The sequence below is a fragment of the Chrysochloris asiatica genome, unplaced genomic scaffold, assembly GCF_000296735.1.
Source record: "Chrysochloris asiatica unplaced genomic scaffold, ChrAsi1.0 scaffold00169, whole genome shotgun sequence".
NCBI classification, from domain to species: Eukaryota; Metazoa; Chordata; class Mammalia; order Afrosoricida; family Chrysochloridae; genus Chrysochloris; species Chrysochloris asiatica.
This window is the reverse complement of record NW_006408687.1, coordinates 5,645,477-5,651,038: the sequence shown is the minus strand read 5'-3', so window position 1 is coordinate 5,651,038 and position 5,562 is coordinate 5,645,477. Positions and strand designations below refer to the sequence as shown.

At 45.3% G+C, this 5,562-nt stretch overlaps 1 protein-coding gene and 1 pseudogene across 1 annotated transcript in view; both read right to left on the bottom strand.

Annotated features, from left to right (window-relative positions):
* FAM47E (family with sequence similarity 47, member E) overlaps positions 1 to 5,562 on the bottom strand; it is a 69,797-nt gene that overhangs the window by 42,509 nt on the left and 21,726 nt on the right. The window lies entirely within an intron of this gene.
* Positions 2,971 to 4,439, bottom strand: LOC102812582 (annotated as a pseudogene).

The following is a 5,562-nucleotide window of genomic DNA, read 5'->3' as shown; positions in this document are numbered from 1 at the left end:
CTAGAAGAACAGAAGATACTTTTTGAAAGAAAGACCTACAGGAAAAATACAAAACAATAGAGGCAGATGGACTGTTACTACAAGAACAAACAAATTGCTTGCCCAGGAAACATCAAGGCAAGTGGTCGGGTCCCCTCAGTGCAAACCCCCTTCCAAGACTAAGACTCAACGGAAATACGCCCTCTGATTGGTGACCACACGCATCGCCGATAGGGGGAAGTGGGATAAAAGCATCAATGAAGCGGCAAGCTAAGCCCTATAATGTTTGGTGGGCTTCTGTGGACCCAGTTGGGGACCTGGTTGGCCAGCAGTGTGGGGAGACCTGGGGACTCTTGGGCCCAGAGTCAGTGGTGTGGCCACAGAGGACTAGAGTGGAGAGTGAAGCCACCAGCTGATAGGAAGAGAGGGCATACGTATAAGAACACCCATACTTTCAGATAATACCCACTTGACATAGCTTCAATGACTGTATAATCAGCGCTCAACCAGGAGAAGAAAGAAGAGGAAAAAAAGAGTGATCTGATACAATTTGATGAACTTGACCTACACCTATGGATGCAGTAACTCAAAAGAGGGAACAAATCCTTATAGCAAGAAACATTCCTACCCCCTCCACACACAGAGTAGACAGAGATGGGCAACTTGGACATTGGATACCCAAATGGGGTGGGGGTGGGGGACTACAAAGGTAAGAAGTGACTGGCTTACAACCTTTCAAGAGGGAACCTAGAGCTAGGGGGATGGAGGAAGGCAGAATCTCCAGTGAGTACTATCCAATCTGTCTAGGCAGAGCTGATGAAATGAAATGCAGATGGGTCACTTGTGATACAATAGTGAATAATCGTTATCAGGACTGATTGTGAGGGTTGAAAATGTAAAGGTAGATGTTCTGTAGCAAGGAAGGGAGTGATTAACTCTCCAGTCTAGGAGCGGTGGTCTCTAGGACCATCAACGGAGAAGAGCTTAGAGCGGGACCCTACCCAGAGAAGCAGCAATGCCCGAGATAGAGGCAGAGACGATGACGTAGAGTGATGAAGCGGCTGGGGACTTTGGATCCAGAGAGGGAGAGGGACTGTGTGCTGAAGACTTGGGGTGGGGGTGGGGGAGTGTAGGGGGCAGGTTTGTAGGGTATACCCTTTGGTCGGTTGATGATGCATGGAGGGGATTGGAACCATGGCAATGAAACGATATACGATGGAATAAATGTAAAACTAAAGTTCTCTCATGTAAACTATCATATAATTCACAATAAAACATTTTTTAAAAATGTAAATCTGGGTATATAAAATACATCCATCTTGTGACCTCTGTTGACTAAGCCTCTTCAAAAACTTTAAAAACTGAGATATAATTCAGACACCACAAAATTCACCCTTTGAAAGTGTACAATTCAATGATTTTTAATTTATCCATGAAGTTGTCCAATTATCTATGCTTCATCGCCCCAAAAAGAAACTCATTTTCTATTAACAGGCACTTCCGATTCTTCCCTGCCCTTGACTGTGACCACTTATGGATTTACCTATCCTGGATATTTCATATAAAATAAATCATTTAATACAAACAGGGCTTCAAAAAGTTCATGGGGAAATTGAAGTAAAAGATAATGAATGGTCTTTTGTATCTAACTTCCTTTACTTTGCGTAATATTTTCTTTTTTTTCTTAGATTACCATTTACTGGTGACAAACACTAAGTTTTATGGGGAGAAAAAATTTTCAGCATAAACAATGTATCAAAGCAGTACTGAACTCGCAAGGCGACTATGCTTCTTATCTGGACCTTATCTGGACCACAGGCAGAGCCTTACTGTGCAGTGTGCACACAATCACAGAACACCGAAAGCAACAGTTTATATACAAACAAAGGTCTTTCTTTTCAGCCCTACATGGAGATGCAGTTAACAGTATAAAGCACTCAAGGAAAATCCATCTGCAGTTTCTACATACAACCTGGAGACGATGTCCTGGGTGCAGTGGAAGCTATGGGTCCTGATGTACACAATCGTTTTTATAATCATCGAAATCATTGCTGCATTAACCCAAATAAAAATAAAATAGCAAAGGTACCAAATGATCATTTAAAATGTTTCAAAAGACCAAAAGTGTCCCATTTATACAACAGTGGGAGACTTCATCAGGGAAAAGTCCAGGACTGTTCCAGATAAACCAGAGGGCACACAATTTGCATCACAGAAGTGATCCTGGGTTAATGAGTCCAATAACATAAAAAATGATAATCACCTACACACGGATATGATCTTTGACGGTTAGATTAATGAGAAAATTAGTTTCAGACAAGTTTCTAAACTGTGCTATATAACTAGATACAATTGAGAAACTTTCCAATAAAAATTGTATATAGTGTCATTTTAATTGAAAGAAAATAATGAAATTAAGACTATATTTTGCTATTGAAGAGACAGTAGTGGTTATGGTATGGACACTGGGGGGGGTGGGGCCTCAGAACCCTGGGCAGCTCAGGTGATACTGAGTAAGAAGTATTTGATTTTCTCTGGTGCTTATAGCTTTGGGACCAGTCTCTGGTGTGGCTGTCCAGTGTTTATCCCAAAGTGTCTGAGTTAGCCAGTTTGAGGAGTGGGTCATGCTTTCTGTGTTTTCTTCTTTCACACTGCCAAAATACAAAACAAAACCAAGCGCTGAGGTGCCTCAGCATGGCTTTGTAGCTCCCCAGCAGAGAAGGGGAGACAGGCAAGAGGCGGTGGTCCTGGGTTTGGCTGCTCCTAGGGCAGCAAACAGTCCTTTCCTCTGGCCCCAACACAACAAATCACAGTACACTCCCTCACAGCCACAGCTGCCTCCTGTACCCCCGTCTTCCTCGCCGCTGATGGGACCAGTCCATCATGTCTCTCAGTCCACTGAAGGTATCAGAAAATCCAATTTTTCAAAGCAGTTTCAGTATTTTCAGTATATATGTTGGGATTTGATAATGGTTTGTGGCCAGTAAAGGTTCAGCACCTCCCACACACAGACAAATGCCCAATTTCTGTTCTCAGCATCTCTATACTTTGTTGGTTCAACTCAGACAGCAGCTTCATGTATGTTCTGTGCAGCTGTATCATGGCAGGAATCCACATCACTTCCGATGCCATAGCTGATCAGAGGCGGCTGAGAGGAGCAACTGATTAGCAATACAAACTCATTCTTATTGTTTTTTGGGAAGTCTTTGTATTCTACCTGGAATCCCTGGACTCTGGAGAGATACTGCAATTGCTCCGAGGGTCTCAGGAGAGGTCCGTGGGGGATGTGCCCTGAAGAGATGTTATTCTTTACCATGGTCTTGGCTGTGGGTGAAGTGCCGCCATACAGCTACTCCCAGGCTATCACGGCAGTCACTGTGGTCTTGGCAGGATTCGGAGCTGCCCTGGTGAGATCTTTGGTGTGATGTCCGGGACTGACACCCACAGCCTGGGCAACCTTGGGCACCATGGGAAGAATTCCAGCAGGCAGCTGCTGGTGTGAAAGATAAGGCTTCCTAAACTCATCTTCCTTATTACTAGTTCCATTGTCATCTGCAGAGCCAGGTTCAAAAAAGGTCACTTTTCTTCCATCCCCTGATTTCTCTATTGGCATCTTCTCCTCTTACTTGAGTGCTGGCTTGGCGGGCTGAGCCTGTGGGACTTTGAAACTAAGGAGCTCCAGCATGTTCTCAGCTGCGTTGCGTTTGGCCACCTTCTTAATGGTGCCTACTCCTTCGGCAGTGTGGTTTCCGACCTTCACCTGCATCACAAACTCTCCTGCGGTGCGGCAGGGCTTGCTCAGTCAGAGGCAGGTACTCCGGCTCTTTCTCCTTCTTTGTTTGCTGGATCTGAGCCAGTCCGCTAATGGGATTCATCCCTTGCCCATATTCCAGGCCTACATGTAATTTGACTGTGGACTTTGTTTTCTTTTTGATTTTGGACTTCACTCGTTCAACTGTCAGGAAGGGAGGTAACTTCTTCAGCTCCTCAAGAACAGCCATGGCAGCATTTTTCTTTGAAATCTTGCTCTTGCCTTCCCCTTCCCCTGTGAACTCTCCTACTGAGACCTTGGTCACAAAACTCTCCCAGACAACCTCAAAATTCACTGGCAAGTTCCGTTTAAGTGCAATCTCAAACACTTGACTTATTTCAGATTTATTAAGATTTTCTTCTTCTGAATCTCTTCCACTCACCTCCAGCCTCTCTGGAAGGGGCTTGTTCAGCAGGATCCTCAGTGCTTTAGCAGCAGCATCGTATTTCACAGCCTGTCTTGTCCTTCCTTTTCCATTAAACTGCTGTCCTCCTACAGAAAGTTCAACTTGACACAGTAAAGGTGGAACTGGAAATGGGTAAATGTACCTCGAGGAATAGGCACCTCCTCTCATGTTGTAGTTGTAGGTGGACTGCATCCGAGAGTAAGGGTCAACAGGCTTGTACATTGTTTTTTTCCCAAGTGTCATGCACAGTGCATTTAGTTCTACAGTAGGAGTTATGCTTTCTTACAGTGAGCTGCACCTCACTCACGCAAAAGTTTATATTCAGGCTGAATCTTGTTGAAACGGGCTAACTCATTCACAAGACACAGTGGGGTTTTCTCTTTGGGGTGTGCCATGTTAGAAGGAGCTGGCTGCTGCCCTGGACATGGCCCTCAGTGGCAATGATGAGGAAGGGAAGGAAGACAAGAAGAAGGGAGAAAAGGAAGGGACGGAAGGAGGGAAGAGGTGGAGTGGCCATGGAGGGGGTGGGTGCTGCCCATCCGGGGGCTAGGGAAAGGGGTAGCTGAACGAGATGCCGCGCCGGCACAAGCGCTAAAGACTGCATAATATTTTCAATGGCACCTAACAACAACAATATATACTTCCTAAAATGAGACTTGGGACTTCTGGTTTTGGAGGCTGGAGAAGCAGAGTCAGGTAGGACAGGCTTCTTGGGGGATGTATGAAAAAAACCAAAGAAGGTGCTTTCACAGAACAGCTCCAGAGCTCTAGATCTAGTATAAGGTGCAGGGTGTCAGTTTTCTGCACCCACCAGTAGAATAATCACTGTATAAAGGAAAATATTACGATTTCAGAATCAATTGGGACACAGGACTCTCCGTGTAGCCCATCCGCCTGGGCTGAGTTCAGAGGATGGGACCATAGCCAGAGTGACAAGTGATAGGGTGCTAAAACCTGTGCAGCGACATTTGAAAAGAGGTGTGGGGGATTCTACACATTTTTTCCTCCTCTCCCCTGTCGTAACCCTTTCTGCCTAGCCAGGACATGTTCAGGCAGGTAGGCGTGCATCCTCATAAGGGTCCAGCATTGAGCCCACAGTTTTCCCATGGCACAGAGAGGAGCCCCATTGGTCCCACAGGCTGATTCTTTGGCAGCTGCTTATCACGTCTGACTCTGGGACCCAGGCCTAAAGTTGACCTTGGCAGGACCCTTTATTCCTGCCTACTGAGCAAGAAAAAGCAGGTCTGGCCATACAGACAAACTATATGAACACTGTAAAACCCCAACATAAAAGGCAAGAGCCAACACCAGCTACTACACACAAGGATGCAACTATTTCAAGAATTATACTGTGCACACACAGATA